Raw genomic sequence first — 16,237 nt, 5'->3', positions numbered from 1 at the left:
CTCTCTGTGCCCATCTTTCCTAGAGCTGCAGGGAGGCCTCGCCAGCCCCCTTCTCTTTCCAGGCTGAGCATCCTCAGCCCCACACGGACAGCAGTCCGATGCGTGGCAGTCAAGGCTAAAGGGTAGCAAATGGCTACATCAGGAAGTGAGAGATGGAAGCTTTTGGAGATGGAAGCTTTACCTCTAAATGTAGAAAAGAAAGAAAAGTGGAGGGGGAAATGGTGGGACTCTGGCTCTGTTCTAACTGGCGAAGATTTTCTTCTCTTCTTTTCTGTCGTGCTAACCCAAGTTTTGTTGTTTGAAAGGAGGTTTGGCAAAATATCCATCGTCTTCTCCACTGCTGAAACACTGAACAACATCTGGGCAGGCTGAGGATGCAGAGCAAAACCTGCAAATATCTACTGCTGATCGTGATCCTGGGGAATGCAGCTAAAGCCAGCCAAAAGCAATTTCTGGAAAGTCAAGCCTGCTTTACGTTTTCTGGAGTTTGGTTGTGCCAACTTCACCAGTCATTTCTAAAAAAGGAAAAGAAACTCCAAGCAAAAGAGAGAAAAACACAAAGAAACCAACCCAAAGAAACCAATCAAACAAACAGATAAAACACCCCCAGTCAAACCAAAGGCAATGAGAAGTTAGGACTAGTTGTAAGGATATCACAGCAGGCGAATGGCTGCTTCCTACTTGGATCACCATCCAAAGCCACCTAGAACAACTTCTCCAAAACATATCCAACAGGAGAAATGGAAAAAGTGATCCATGGCAGCTCTGCATTGTGGTGAAGGATGAGCATGCAGTGGTCCAGATGCAGCATTGCCCACCCTCCAGGCTGCTGTTTGCTCTGCTGAAAGACTCTTGCAGGACTGTGGCCCCTCTCCATGCAATGGAAATCATTGCCACAGCTCTCAGTTGAGGCACTGGCATTTCCAGAGCCAGATTCAGGCACAATCCTACTGCCTGCTGAGCATCTGGGAAAGGTGCTGAGCATCTTCAGGCCTAGAAGCACAAAAGAGCTCAGGCTCTCCCCGAACTGGGTTTTCAGGGCAGCTTTCCATATCTCTGCAAGATTTCTTCATCCCTCAACACGTCTGACTTTATTATGTCCAACGATGCATTTGGGTTTCTTCCGTCCTCTTGTGTGCCCGTGAGTAACCTTCCACGTGGATGAAGGAGACTGTGTACAGGACAATTGATTGCGGCATTGCCATTTGGCTTCACTGTCACTCAGTTGAACACGGTCCTTATCTAAGAAGGACTTCCAAGAAATGGGTAGGAGTTTTGGCTGTGAGAGGAGCAGAAAGCACATTTTCTACAGCAAATTGCTAGCTGATGCACTTTCCTCCCTGCCAAAATAGTGATTGCCATTCATCTTCCTGGGAAGAATGTAAAGACCCATTCAGAGATGCCAGGTTCAGCTGGCCTGTGGCTTTGTGTACCTCATTTCACATGTCCAGTTTCAAGGGCCACTAAAAGAGGCTCATGTTTGCCTTGCTACCCACAAGTGCTGTAGGTATTTCCAGGAGAAGAGGGAAAACATCGCTGTCCTGTGGTGTGGTAGAAATGCCACCACAACTGTGATTCTGTGAGCAAAGACAGCCAGTGCTTTTTGAGGCAGCAGCAGCAGCTGAGAGTGTGGCAGAGCGGTTTTGATACTCTTTTTAGAGTCCTGCAAGCATTGTTCCTGAAACAACCCACAGCTTTGCAAATGTGCCCGAAGAAAATGCAAAGAGAACTGGGGTGTGAAAATCAAAGACTGTTTATCTGTAGAAGAAAAGGAACAAGAATGAACTACACCACATATTTACACTGTAAGAATATTGGTAACAACAACAACAACAACAACAACAACAACAAACTATAGAACCTATTTACCTGAGAACAGATCTAACAAAACTCTATGAAACGTATTTACAGACAACTTAAACAAACTCTAAAACCTCTATCCTGAACACAACAACTGTAAAACGTATGTACAGCAGGGTAGCATCTGTGTCTGTGATGTCCCTAAGTCCTGGAAGGAAAAACAAGTAGCACGGTCAGTGCAGTCAGGCACGGAAGGGTGTTCCATGTGCTGCCGGGCTGGGACACTGGCCCAGTGGGACTCTGCTGCCAGAAGGGAGCCTGGCTGGGGGCTGTGGCCCAGGCACTGGAACAGGGCTTGTGTGGCCCACAGCAAGCCCAGGCCAGGCCAGGGATGGCCAGCAGAATGCAGTGCATGGGCTAGCGTGTCCCTGAGCAGGGAGTGCCCAGCCCGGCCCCAGGCTGGCAGCAGGGGACCCACTCTGCCTGTGGGGAGCACCTGCCTGTTCTGCTGCTGGCATCGGTCTTCATCCCAAGACCATGTCTTCCTCCTTGTCTTTTAGATCAATATCCATCTCTTCAATAGAATCTTTCGTTTCCACCTCCATCTCTTCCTCTGTCTCGTACATATCCACATCCATCTCTTCCTCTCCAGTATCCTCTGCGTCCACTTCCATGGCTTCTTCTCTATCAGTCTGTGTATCGACGTCCGTCTCCTCCTCTCCGTCTGTGCCAGCCTGCAGAGGTAGCAAAATTTCAGCGTGGGGTCCCTTTCCCACCCTGTCCCACAGAGCTCCAGCCCAGCCAGGCAGCTGCGGGGTGTCCGCCTCCGTGGAATAGTACCATACCTCTTTTGGAACAAATGCAGACATCCTGCAGGGATGGAGAGCAAAATCCAAGCGATGGGGAGCTTTGGGGACTGCTGGGGGAATCAGGGAGCAGGTGGCAACAAGGTGACAGGGGTAGGCTTGGAGCAGGGTGAATGAAGAGCGTGCTGGCACAAGGAGCCAAGGGTTGTGTTGTGGCCGTTGCTGGATGCTGGAAGTTCTAGCTGGAGCGTGCACTGTGACATCACCGCCAGGAGTTGAGGCCCAGGCTGAAGTGGACAACGGAGACCGTCGAATGAATGATGGAATCCCTGGGTGCTTGGGCTTGGAAGGGACCCTAAAGACTATCTTGTTCCAAGCGGAGCAATCTTCGCCCAGAATAGGTTGCTCAGAGCCCCGCTCCCAGCTGGCCTTGGATGTTGCCAAGGATGGAGCATCCCCAGCCTCTGTGCACAGCCTGGGCCAGTGGCCCAGCAGCCGGAGTGGAAAAGAGCAGCTTCATTAGATCCAACTTCAAGCTCACTCCTGCAGTTGAAAGGCTTCTCCTCTCTGTGCCCATCTTTCCTAGAGCTGCAGGGAGGCCTCGCCAGCCCCCTTCTCTTTCCAGGCTGAGCATCCTCAGCCCCACACGGACAGCAGTCCGATGCGTGGCAGTCAAGGCTAAAGGGTAGCAAATGGCTACATCAGGAAGTGAGAGATGGAAGCTTTTGGAGATGGAAGCTTTACCTCTAAATGTAGAAAAGAAAGCAAAGTGGAGGGGGAAATGGTGGGACTCTGGCTCTGTTCTAACTGGCGAAGATTTTCTTCTCTTCTTTTCTGTCGTGCTAACCCAAGTTTTGTTGTTTGAAAGGAGGTTTGGCAAAATATCCATCGTCTTCTCCACTGCTGAAACACTGAACAACATCTGGGCAGGCTGAGGATGCAGAGCAAAACCTGCAAATATCTACTGCTGATCGTGATCCTGGGGAATGCAGCTAAAGCCAGCCAAAAGCAATTTCTGGAAAGTCAAGCCTGCTTTACGTTTTCTGGAGTTTGGTTGTGCCAACTTCACCAGTCATTTCTAAAAAAGGAAAAGAAACTCCAAGCAAAAGAGAGAAAAACACAAAGAAACCAACCCAAAGAAACCAATCAAACAAACAGATAAAACACCCCCAGTCAAACCAAAGGCAATGAGAAGTTAGGACTAGTTGTAAGGATATCACAGCAGGCGAATGGCTGCTTCCTACTTGGATCACCATCCAAAGCCACCTAGAACAACTTCTCCAAAACATATCCAACAGGAGAAATGGAAAAAGTGATCCATGGCAGCTCTGCATTGTGGTGAAGGATGAGCATGCAGTGGTCCAGATGCAGCATTGCCCACCCTCCAGGCTGCTGTTTGCTCTGCTGAAAGACTCTTGCAGGACTGTGGCCCCTCTCCATGCAATGGAAATCATTGCCACAGCTCTCAGTTGAGGCACTGGCATTTCCAGAGCCAGATTCAGGCACAATCCTACTGCCTGCTGAGCATCTGGGAAAGGTGCTGAGCATCTTCAGGCCTAGAAGCACAAAAGAGCTCAGGCTCTCCCCGAACTGGGTTTTCAGGGCAGCTTTCCATATCTCTGCAAGATTTCTTCATCCCTCAACACGTCTGACTTTATTATGTCCAACGATGCATTTGGGTTTCTTCCGTCCTCTTGTGTGCCCGTGAGTAACCTTCCACGTGGATGAAGGAGATTGTGTACAGGACAATTGATTGCGGCATTGCCATTTGGCTTCACTGTCACTCAGTTGAACACGGTCCTTATCTAAGAAGGACTTCCAAGAAATGGGTAGGAGTTTTGGCTGTGAGAGGAGCAGAAAGCACATTTTCTACAGCAAATTGCTAGCTGATGCACTTTCCTCCCTGCCAAAATAGTGATTGCCATTCATCTTCCTGGGAAGAATGTAAAGACCCATTCAGAGATGCCAGGTTCAGCTGGCCTGTGGCTTTGTGTACCTCATTTCACATGTCCAGTTTCAAGGGCCACTAAAAGAGGCTCATGTTTGCCTTGCTACCCACAAGTGCTGTAGGTATTTCCAGGAGAAGAGGGAAAACATCGCTGTCCTGTGGTGTGGTAGAAATGCCACCACAACTGTGATTCTGTGAGCAAAGACAGCCAGTGCTTTTTGAGGCAGCAGCAGCAGCTGAGAGTGTGGCAGAGCGGTTTTGATACTCTTTTTAGAGTCCTGCAAGCATTGTTCCTGAAACAACCCACAGCTTTGCAAATGTGCCCGAAGAAAATGCAAAGAGAACTGGGGTGTGAAAATCAAAGACTGTTTATCTGTAGAAGAAAAGGAACCAGAATGAACTACACCACATATTTACACTGTAAGAATATTGGTAACAACAACAACAACAACAACAACAACAACAAACTATAGAACCTATTTACCTGAGAACAGATCTAACAAAACTCTATGAAACGTATTTACAGACAACTTAAACAAACTCTAAAACCTCTATCCTGAACACAACAACTGTAAAACGTATGTACAGCAGGGTAGCATCTGTGTCTGTGATGTCCCTAAGTCCTGGAAGGAAAAACAAGTAGCACGGTCAGTGCAGTCAGGCACGGAAGGGTGTTCCATGTGCTGCCGGGCTGGGACACTGGCCCAGTGGGACTCTGCTGCCAGAAGGGAGCCTGGCTGGGGGCTGTGGCCCAGGCACTGGAACAGGGCTTGTGTGGCCCACAGCAAGCCCAGGCCAGGCCAGGGATGGCCAGCAGAATGCAGTGCATGGGCTAGCGTGTCCCTGAGCAGGGAGTGCCCAGCCCGGCCCCAGGCTGGCAGCAGGGGACCCACTCTGCCTGTGGGGAGCACCTGCCTGTTCTGCTGCTGGCATCGGTCTTCATCCCAAGACCATGTCTTCCTCCTTGTCTTTTAGATCAATATCCATCTCTTCAATAGAATCTTTCGTTTCCACCTCCATCTCTTCCTCTGTCTCGTACATATCCACATCCATCTCTTCCTCTCCAGTATCCTCTGCGTCCACTTCCATGGCTTCTTCTCTATCAGTCTGTGTATCGACGTCCGTCTCCTCCTCTCCGTCTGTGCCAGCCTGCAGAGGTAGCAAAATTTCAGCGTGGGGTCCCTTTCCCACCCTGTCCCACAGAGCTCCAGCCCAGCCAGGCAGCTGCGGGGTGTCCGCCTCCGTGGAATAGTACCATACCTCTTTTGGAACAAATGCAGACATCCTGCAGGGATGGAGAGCAAAATCCAAGCGATGGGGAGCTTTGGGGACTGCTGGGGGAATCAGGGAGCAGGTGGCAACAAGGTGACAGGGGTAGGCTTGGAGCAGGGTGAATGAAGAGCGTGCTGGCACAAGGAGCCAAGGGTTGTGTTGTGGCCGTTGCTGGATGCTGGAAGTTCTAGCTGGAGCGTGCACTGTGACATCACCGCCAGGAGTTGAGGCCCAGGCTGAAGTGGACAACGGAGACCGTCGAATGAATGATGGAATCCCTGGGTGCTTGGGCTTGGAAGGGACCCTAAAGACTATCTTGTTCCAAGCGGAGCAATCTTCGCCCAGAATAGGTTGCTCAGAGCCCCGCTCCCAGCTGGCCTTGGATGTTGCCAAGGATGGAGCATCCCCAGCCTCTGTGCACAGCCTGGGCCAGTGGCCCAGCAGCCGGAGTGGAAAAGAGCAGCTTCATTAGATCCAACTTCAAGCTCACTCCTGCAGTTGAAAGGCTTCTCCTCTCTGTGCCCATCTTTCCTAGAGCTGCAGGGAGGCCTCGCCAGCCCCCTTCTCTTTCCAGGCTGAGCATCCTCAGCCCCACACGGACAGCAGTCCGATGCGTGGCAGTCAAGGCTAAAGGGTAGCAAATGGCTACATCAGGAAGTGAGAGATGGAAGCTTTTGGAGATGGAAGCTTTACCTCTAAATGTAGAAAAGAAAGCAAAGTGGAGGGGGAAATGGTGGGACTCTGGCTCTGTTCTAACTGGCGAAGATTTTCTTCTCTTCTTTTCTGTCGTGCTAACCCAAGTTTTGTTGTTTGAAAGGAGGTTTGGCAAAATATCCATCGTCTTCTCCACTGCTGAAACACTGAACAACATCTGGGCAGGCTGAGGATGCAGAGCAAAACCTGCAAATATCTACTGCTGATCGTGATCCTGGGGAATGCAGCTAAAGCCAGCCAAAAGCAATTTCTGGAAAGTCAAGCCTGCTTTACGTTTTCTGGAGTTTGGTTGTGCCAACTTCACCAGTCATTTCTAAAAAAGGAAAAGAAACTCCAAGCAAAAGAGAGAAAAACACAAAGAAACCAACCCAAAGAAACCAATCAAACAAACAGATAAAACACCCCCAGTCAAACCAAAGGCAATGAGAAGTTAGGACTAGTTGTAAGGATATCACAGCAGGCGAATGGCTGCTTCCTACTTGGATCACCATCCAAAGCCACCTAGAACAACTTCTCCAAAACATATCCAACAGGAGAAATGGAAAAAGTGATCCATGGCAGCTCTGCATTGTGGTGAAGGATGAGCATGCAGTGGTCCAGATGCAGCATTGCCCACCCTCCAGGCTGCTGTTTGCTCTGCTGAAAGACTCTTGCAGGACTGTGGCCCCTCTCCATGCAATGGAAATCATTGCCACAGCTCTCAGTTGAGGCACTGGCATTTCCAGAGCCAGATTCAGGCACAATCCTACTGCCTGCTGAGCATCTGGGAAAGCTGCTGAGCATCTTCAGGCCTAGAAGCACAAAAGAGCTCAGGCTCTCCCCGAACTGGGTTTTCAGGGCAGCTTTCCATATCTCTGCAAGATTTCTTCATCCCTCAACACGTCTGACTTTATTATGTCCAACGATGCATTTGGGTTTCTTCCGTCCTCTTGTGTGCCCGTGAGTAACCTTCCACGTGGATGAAGGAGATTGTGTACAGGACAATTGATTGCGGCATTGCCATTTGGCTTCACTGTCACTCAGTTGAACACGGTCCTTATCTAAGAAGGACTTCCAAGAAATGGGTAGGAGTTTTGGCTGTGAGAGGAGCAGAAAGCACATTTTCTACAGCAAATTGCTAGCTGATGCACTTTCCTCCCTGCCAAAATAGTGATTGCCATTCATCTTCCTGGGAAGAATGTAAAGACCCATTCAGAGATGCCAGGTTCAGCTGGCCTGTGGCTTTGTGTACCTCATTTCACATGTCCAGTTTCAAGGGCCACTAAAAGAGGCTCATGTTTGCCTTGCTACCCACAAGTGCTGTAGGTATTTCCAGGAGAAGAGGGAAAACATCGCTGTCCTGTGGTGTGGTAGAAATGCCACCACAACTGTGATTCTGTGAGCAAAGACAGCCAGTGCTTTTTGAGGCAGCAGCAGCAGCTGAGAGTGTGGCAGAGCGGTTTTGATACTCTTTTTAGAGTCCTGCAAGCATTGTTCCTGAAACAACCCACAGCTTTGCAAATGTGCCCGAAGAAAATGCAAAGAGAACTGGGGTGTGAAAATCAAAGACTGTTTATCTGTAGAAGAAAAGGAACCAGAATGAACTACACCACATATTTACACTGTAAGAATATTGGTAACAACAACAACAACAACAACAACAACAACAAACTATAGAACCTATTTACCTGAGAACAGATCTAACAAAACTCTATGAAACGTATTTACAGACAACTTAAACAAACTCTAAAACCTCTATCCTGAACACAACAACTGTAAAACGTATGTACAGCAGGGTAGCATCTGTGTCTGTGATGTCCCTAAGTCCTGGAAGGAAAAACAAGTAGCACGGTCAGTGCAGTCAGGCACGGAAGGGTGTTCCATGTGCTGCCGGGCTGGGACACTGGCCCAGTGGGACTCTGCTGCCAGAAGGGAGCCTGGCTGGGGGCTGTGGCCCAGGCACTGGAACAGGGCTTGTGTGGCCCACAGCAAGCCCAGGCCAGGCCAGGGATGGCCAGCAGAATGCAGTGCATGGGCTAGCGTGTCCCTGAGCAGGGAGTGCCCAGCCCGGCCCCAGGCTGGCAGCAGGGGACCCACTCTGCCTGTGGGGAGCACCTGCCTGTTCTGCTGCTGGCATCGGTCTTCATCCCAAGACCATGTCTTCCTCCTTGTCTTTTAGATCAATATCCATCTCTTCAATAGAATCTTTCGTTTCCACCTCCATCTCTTCCTCTGTCTCGTACATATCCACATCCATCTCTTCCTCTCCAGTATCCTCTGCGTCCACTTCCATGGCTTCTTCTCTATCAGTCTGTGTATCGACGTCCGTCTCCTCCTCTCCGTCTGTGCCAGCCTGCAGAGGTAGCAAAATTTCAGCGTGGGGTCCCTTTCCCACCCTGTCCCACAGAGCTCCAGCCCAGCCAGGCAGCTGCGGGGTGTCCGCCTCCGTGGAATAGTACCATACCTCTTTTGGAACAAATGCAGACATCCTGCAGGGATGGAGAGCAAAATCCAAGCGATGGGGAGCTTTGGGGACTGCTGGGGGAATCAGGGAGCAGGTGGCAACAAGGTGACAGGGGTAGGCTTGGAGCAGGGTGAATGAAGAGCGTGCTGGCACAAGGAGCCAAGGGTTGTGTTGTGGCCGTTGCTGGATGCTGGAAGTTCTAGCTGGAGCGTGCACTGTGACATCACCGCCAGGAGTTGAGGCCCAGGCTGAAGTGGACAACGGAGACCGTCGAATGAATGATGGAATCCCTGGGTGCTTGGGCTTGGAAGGGACCCTAAAGACTATCTTGTTCCAAGCGGAGCAATCTTCGCCCAGAATAGGTTGCTCAGAGCCCCGCTCCCAGCTGGCCTTGGATGTTGCCAAGGATGGAGCATCCCCAGCCTCTGTGCACAGCCTGGGCCAGTGGCCCAGCAGCCGGAGTGGAAAAGAGCAGCTTCATTAGATCCAACTTCAAGCTCACTCCTGCAGTTGAAAGGCTTCTCCTCTCTGTGCCCATCTTTCCTAGAGCTGCAGGGAGGCCTCGCCAGCCCCCTTCTCTTTCCAGGCTGAGCATCCTCAGCCCCACACGGACAGCAGTCCGATGCGTGGCAGTCAAGGCTAAAGGGTAGCAAATGGCTACATCAGGAAGTGAGAGATGGAAGCTTTTGGAGATGGAAGCTTTACCTCTAAATGTAGAAAAGAAAGCAAAGTGGAGGGGGAAATGGTGGGACTCTGGCTCTGTTCTAACTGGCGAAGATTTTCTTCTCTTCTTTTCTGTCGTGCTAACCCAAGTTTTGTTGTTTGAAAGGAGGTTTGGCAAAATATCCATCGTCTTCTCCACTGCTGAAACACTGAACAACATCTGGGCAGGCTGAGGATGCAGAGCAAAACCTGCAAATATCTACTGCTGATCGTGATCCTGGGGAATGCAGCTAAAGCCAGCCAAAAGCAATTTCTGGAAAGTCAAGCCTGCTTTACGTTTTCTGGAGTTTGGTTGTGCCAACTTCACCAGTCATTTCTAAAAAAGGAAAAGAAACTCCAAGCAAAAGAGAGAAAAACACAAAGAAACCAACCCAAAGAAACCAATCAAACAAACAGATAAAACACCCCCAGTCAAACCAAAGGCAATGAGAAGTTAGGACTAGTTGTAAGGATATCACAGCAGGCGAATGGCTGCTTCCTACTTGGATCACCATCCAAAGCCACCTAGAACAACTTCTCCAAAACATATCCAACAGGAGAAATGGAAAAAGTGATCCATGGCAGCTCTGCATTGTGGTGAAGGATGAGCATGCAGTGGTCCAGATGCAGCATTGCCCACCCTCCAGGCTGCTGTTTGCTCTGCTGAAAGACTCTTGCAGGACTGTGGCCCCTCTCCATGCAATGGAAATCATTGCCACAGCTCTCAGTTGAGGCACTGGCATTTCCAGAGCCAGATTCAGGCACAATCCTACTGCCTGCTGAGCATCTGGGAAAGGTGCTGAGCATCTTCAGGCCTAGAAGCACAAAAGAGCTCAGGCTCTCCCCGAACTGGGTTTTCAGGGCAGCTTTCCATATCTCTGCAAGATTTCTTCATCCCTCAACACGTCTGACTTTATTATGTCCAACGATGCATTTGGGTTTCTTCCGTCCTCTTGTGTGCCCGTGAGTAACCTTCCACGTGGATGAAGGAGATTGTGTACAGGACAATTGATTGCGGCATTGCCATTTGGCTTCACTGTCACTCAGTTGAACACGGTCCTTATCTAAGAAGGACTTCCAAGAAATGGGTAGGAGTTTTGGCTGTGAGAGGAGCAGAAAGCACATTTTCTACAGCAAATTGCTAGCTGATGCACTTTCCTCCCTGCCAAAATAGTGATTGCCATTCATCTTCCTGGGAAGAATGTAAAGACCCATTCAGAGATGCCAGGTTCAGCTGGCCTGTGGCTTTGTGTACCTCATTTCACATGTCCAGTTTCAAGGGCCACTAAAAGAGGCTCATGTTTGCCTTGCTACCCACAAGTGCTGTAGGTATTTCCAGGAGAAGAGGGAAAACATCGCTGTCCTGTGGTGTGGTAGAAATGCCACCACAACTGTGATTCTGTGAGCAAAGACAGCCAGTGCTTTTTGAGGCAGCAGCAGCAGCTGAGAGTGTGGCAGAGCGGTTTTGATACTCTTTTTAGAGTCCTGCAAGCATTGTTCCTGAAACAACCCACAGCTTTGCAAATGTGCCCGAAGAAAATGCAAAGAGAACTGGGGTGTGAAAATCAAAGACTGTTTATCTGTAGAAGAAAAGGAACAAGAATGAACTACACCACATATTTACACTGTAAGAATATTGGTAACAACAACAACAACAACAACAACAACAACAAACTATAGAACCTATTTACCTGAGAACAGATCTAACAAAACTCTATGAAACGTATTTACAGACAACTTAAACAAACTCTAAAACCTCTATCCTGAACACAACAACTGTAAAACGTATGTACAGCAGGGTAGCATCTGTGTCTGTGATGTCCCTAAGTCCTGGAAGGAAAAACAAGTAGCACGGTCAGTGCAGTCAGGCACGGAAGGGTGTTCCATGTGCTGCCGGGCTGGGACACTGGCCCAGTGGGACTCTGCTGCCAGAAGGGAGCCTGGCTGGGGGCTGTGGCCCAGGCACTGGAACAGGGCTTGTGTGGCCCACAGCAAGCCCAGGCCAGGCCAGGGATGGCCAGCAGAATGCAGTGCATGGGCTAGCGTGTCCCTGAGCAGGGAGTGCCCAGCCCGGCCCCAGGCTGGCAGCAGGGGACCCACTCTGCCTGTGGGGAGCACCTGCCTGTTCTGCTGCTGGCATCGGTCTTCATCCCAAGACCATGTCTTCCTCCTTGTCTTTTAGATCAATATCCATCTCTTCAATATAATCTTTACTTTCCACCTCCATCTCTTCCTCTGTCTCGTACATATCCACATCCATCTCTTCCTCTCCAGTATCCTCTGCGTCCACTTCCATGGCTTCTTCTCTATCAGTCTGTGTATCGACGTCCGTCTCCTCCTCTCCGTCTGTGCCAGCCTGCAGAGGTAGCAAAATTTCAGCGTGGGGTCCCTTTCCCAACCTGTCCCACAGAGCTCCAGCCCAGCCAGGCAGCTGCGGGGTGTCTGCCTCCGTGGAATAGTATCATACCTCTTTTGGAACAAATGCAGACATCCTGCAGGGATGGAGAGCAAAATCCAAGCGATGGGGAGCTTTGGGGACTGCTGGGGGAATCAGGGAGCAGGTGGCAACAAGGTGACAGGGGTAGGCTTGGAGCAGGGTGAATGAAGAGCGTGCTGGCACAAGGAGCCAAGGGTTGTGTTGTGGCCGTTGCTGGATGCTGGAAGTTCTAGCTGGAGCGTGCACTGTGACATCACCGCCAGGAGTTGAGGCCCAGGCTGAAGTGGACAACGGAGACCGTCGAATGAATGATGGAATCCCTGGGTGCTTGGGCTTGGAAGGGACCCTAAAGACTATCTTGTTCCAAGCGGAGCAATCTTCGCCCAGAATAGGTTGCTCAGAGCCCCGCTCCCAGCTGGCCTTGGATGTTGCCAAGGATGGAGCATCCCCAGCCTCTGTGCACAGCCTGGGCCAGTGGCCCAGCAGCCGGAGTGGAAAAGAGCAGCTTCATTAGATCCAACTTCAAGCTCACTCCTGCAGTTGAAAGGCTTCTCCTCTCTGTGCCCATCTTTCCTAGAGCTGCAGGGAGGCCTCGCCAGCCCCCTTCTCTTTCCAGGCTGAGCATCCTCAGCCCCACACGGACAGCAGTGCGATGCGTGGCAGTCAAGGCTAAAGGGTAGCAAATGGCTACATCAGGAAGTGAGAGATGGAAGCTTTTGGAGATGGAAGCTTTACCTCTAAATGTAGAAAAGAAAGAAAAGTGGAGGGGGAAATGGTGGGACTCTGGCTCTGTTCTAACTGGTGAAGATTTTCTTTTCTTCTTTTCTGTCGTGCTAACCCAAGTTTTGTTGTTTGAAAGGAGGTTTGGCAAAATATCCATCGTCTTCTCCACTGCTGAAACACTGAACAACATCTGGGCAGGCTGAGGATGCAGAGCAAAACCTGCAAATATCTACTGCTGATCGTGATCCTGGGGAATGCAGCTAAAGCCAGCCAAAAGCAATTTCTGGAAAGTCAAGCCTGCTTTACGTTTTCTGGAGTTTGGTTGTGCCAGCTTCACCAGTCATTTCTAAAAAAGGAAAAGAAACTCCAAGCAAAAGAGAGAAAAACACAAAGAAACCAACCCAAAGAAACCAATCAAACAAACAGATAAAACACCCCCAGTCAAACCAAAGGCAATGAGAAGTTAGGACTAGTTGTAAGGATATCACAGCAGGCGAATGGCTGCTTCCTACTTGGATCACCATCCAAAGCCACCTAGAACAACTTCTCCAAAACATATCCAACAGGAGAAATGGAAAAAGTGATCCATGGCAGCTCTGCATTGTGGTGAAGGATGAGCATGCAGTGGTCCAGATGCAGCATTGCCCACCCTCCAGGCTGCTGTTTGCTCTGCTGAAAGACTCTTGCAGGACTGTGGCCCCTCTCCATGCAATGGAAATCCTTGCCACAGCTCTCAGTTGAGGCACTGGCATTTCCAGAGCCAGATTCAGGCACAATCCTACTGCCTGCTGAGCATCTGGGAAAGCTGCTGAGCATCTTCAGGCCTAGAAGCACAAAAGAGCTCAGGCTCTCCCCAAACTGGGTTTTCAGGGCAGCTTTCCATATCTCTGCAAGATTTCTTCATCCCTCAACACGTCTGACTTTATTATGTCCAACGATGCATTTGGGTTTCTTCCGTCCTCTTGTGTGCCCGTGAGTAACCTTCCACGTGGATGAAGGAGATTGTGTACAGGACAATTGATTGCGGCATTGCCATTTGGCTTCACTGTCACTCAGTTGAACACGGTCCTTATCTAAGAAGGACTTCCAAGAAATGGGTAGGAGTTTTGGCTGTGAGAGGAGCAGAAAGCACATTTTCTACAGCAAATTGCTAGCTGATGCACTTTCCTCCCTGCCAAAATAGTGATTGCCATTCATCTTCCTGGGAAGAATGTAAAGACCCATTCAGAGATGCCAGGTTCAGCTGGCCTGTGGCTTTGTGTACCTCATTTCACATGTCCAGTTTCAAGGGCCACTAAAAGAGGCTCATGTTTGCCTTGCTACCCACAAGTGCTGTAGGTATTTCCAGGAGAAGAGGGAAAACATCGCTGTCTTGTGGTGTGGTAGAAATGCCACCACAACTGTGATTCTGTGAGCAAAGACAGCCAGTGCTTTTTGAGGCAGCAGCAGCAGCTGAGAGTGTGGCAGAGCGGTTTTGATACTCTTTTTAGAGTCCTGCAAGCATTGTTCCTGAAACAACCCACAGCTTTGCAAATGTGCCCGAAGAAAATGCAAAGAGAACTGGGGTGTGAAAATCAAAGACTGTTTATCTGTAGAAGAAAAGGAACAAGAATGAACTACACCACATATTTACACTGTAAGAATATTGGTAACAACAACAACAACAACAACAACAACAACAAACTATAGAACCTATTTACCTGAGAACAGATCTAACAAAACTCTATGGAACGTATTTACAGACAACTTAAACAAACTCTAAAACCTCTATCCTGAACACAACAACTGTAAAACGTATGTACAGCAGGGTAGCATCTGTGTCTGTGATGTCCCTAAGTCCTGGAAGGAAAAACAAGTAGCACGGTCAGTGCAGTCAGGCACGGAAGGGTGTTCCATGTGCTGCCGGGCTGGGACACTGGCCCAGTGGGACTCTGCTGCCAGAAGGGAGCCTGGCTGGGGGCTGTGGCCCAGGCACTGGAACAGGGCTTGTGTGGCCCACAGCAAGCCCAGGCCAGGCCAGGGATGGCCAGCAGAATGCAGTGCATGGGCTAGCGTGTCCCTGAGCAGGGAGTGCCCAGCCCGGCCCCAGGCTGGCAGCAGGGGACCCACTCTGCCTGTGGGGAGCACCTGCCTGTTCTGCTGCTGGCATCGGTCTTCATCCCAAGACCATGTCTTCCTCCTTGTCTTTTAGATCAATATCCATCTCTTCAATATAATCTTTACTTTCCACCTCCATCTCTTCCTCTGTCTCGTACATATCCACATCCATCTCTTCCTCTCCAGTATCCTCTGCGTCCACTTCCATGGCTTCTTCTCTATCAGTCTGTGTATCGACGTCCGTCTCCTCCTCTCCGTCTGTGCCAGCCTGCAGAGGTAGCAAAATTTCAGCGTGGGGTCCCTTTCCCAACCTGTCCCACAGAGCTCCAGCCCAGCCAGGCACCTGCGGGGTGTCCGCCTCCGTGGAATAGTATCATACCTCTTTTGGAACAAATGCAGACATCCTGCAGGGATGGAGAGCAAAATCCAAGCGATGGGGAGCTTTGGGGACTGCTGGGGGAATCAGGGAGCAGGTGGCAACAAGGTGACAGGGGTAGGCTTGGAGCAGGGTGAATGAAGAGCGTGCTGGCACAAGGAGCCAAGGGTTGTGTTGTGGCTGTTGCTGGATGCTGGAAGTTCTAGCTGGAGCGTGCACTGTGACATCACCGCCAGGAGTTGAGGCCCAGGCTGAAGTGGACAACGGAGACCGTCGAATGAATGATGGAATCCCTGGGTGCTTGGGCTTGGAAGGGACCCTAAAGACTATCTTGTTCCAAGCGGAGCAATCTTCGCCCAGAATAGGTAGCTCAGAGCCCCGCTCCCAGCTGGCCTTGGATGTTGCCAAGGATGGAGCATCCCCAGCCTCTGTGCACAGCCTGGGCCAGTGGCCCAGCAGCCGGAGTGGAAAAGAGCAGCTTCATTAGATCCAACTTCAAGCTCACTCCTGCAGTTGAAAGGCTTCTCCTCTCTGTGCCCATCTTTCCTAGAGCTGCAGGGAGGCCTCGCCAGCCCCCTTCTCTTTCCAGGCTGAGCATCCTCAGCCCCACACGGACAGCAGTCCGATGCGTGGCAGTCAAGGCTAAAGGGTAGCAAATGGCTACATCAGGAAGTGAGAGATGGAAGCTTTTGGAGATGGAAGCTTTACCTCTAAATGTAGAAAAGAAAGCAAAGTGGAGGGGGAAATGGTGGGACTCTGGCTCTGTTCTAACTGGCGAAGATTTTCTTCTCTTCTTTTCTGTCGTGCTAACCCAAGTTTTGTTGTTTGAAAGGAGGTTTGGCAAAATATCCATCGTCTTCTCCACTGCTGAAACACTGAACAACATCTGGGCAGGCTGAGGATGCAGAGCAAAACCTGC

This window comes from Cyanistes caeruleus, chromosome 11 (genome assembly GCF_971803275.1).
Source record: "Cyanistes caeruleus chromosome 11, bCyaCae1.hap1.1, whole genome shotgun sequence".
NCBI lineage: Eukaryota > Metazoa > Chordata > Aves > Passeriformes > Paridae > Cyanistes > Cyanistes caeruleus.
This window is presented reverse-complemented; position numbering follows the sequence as displayed.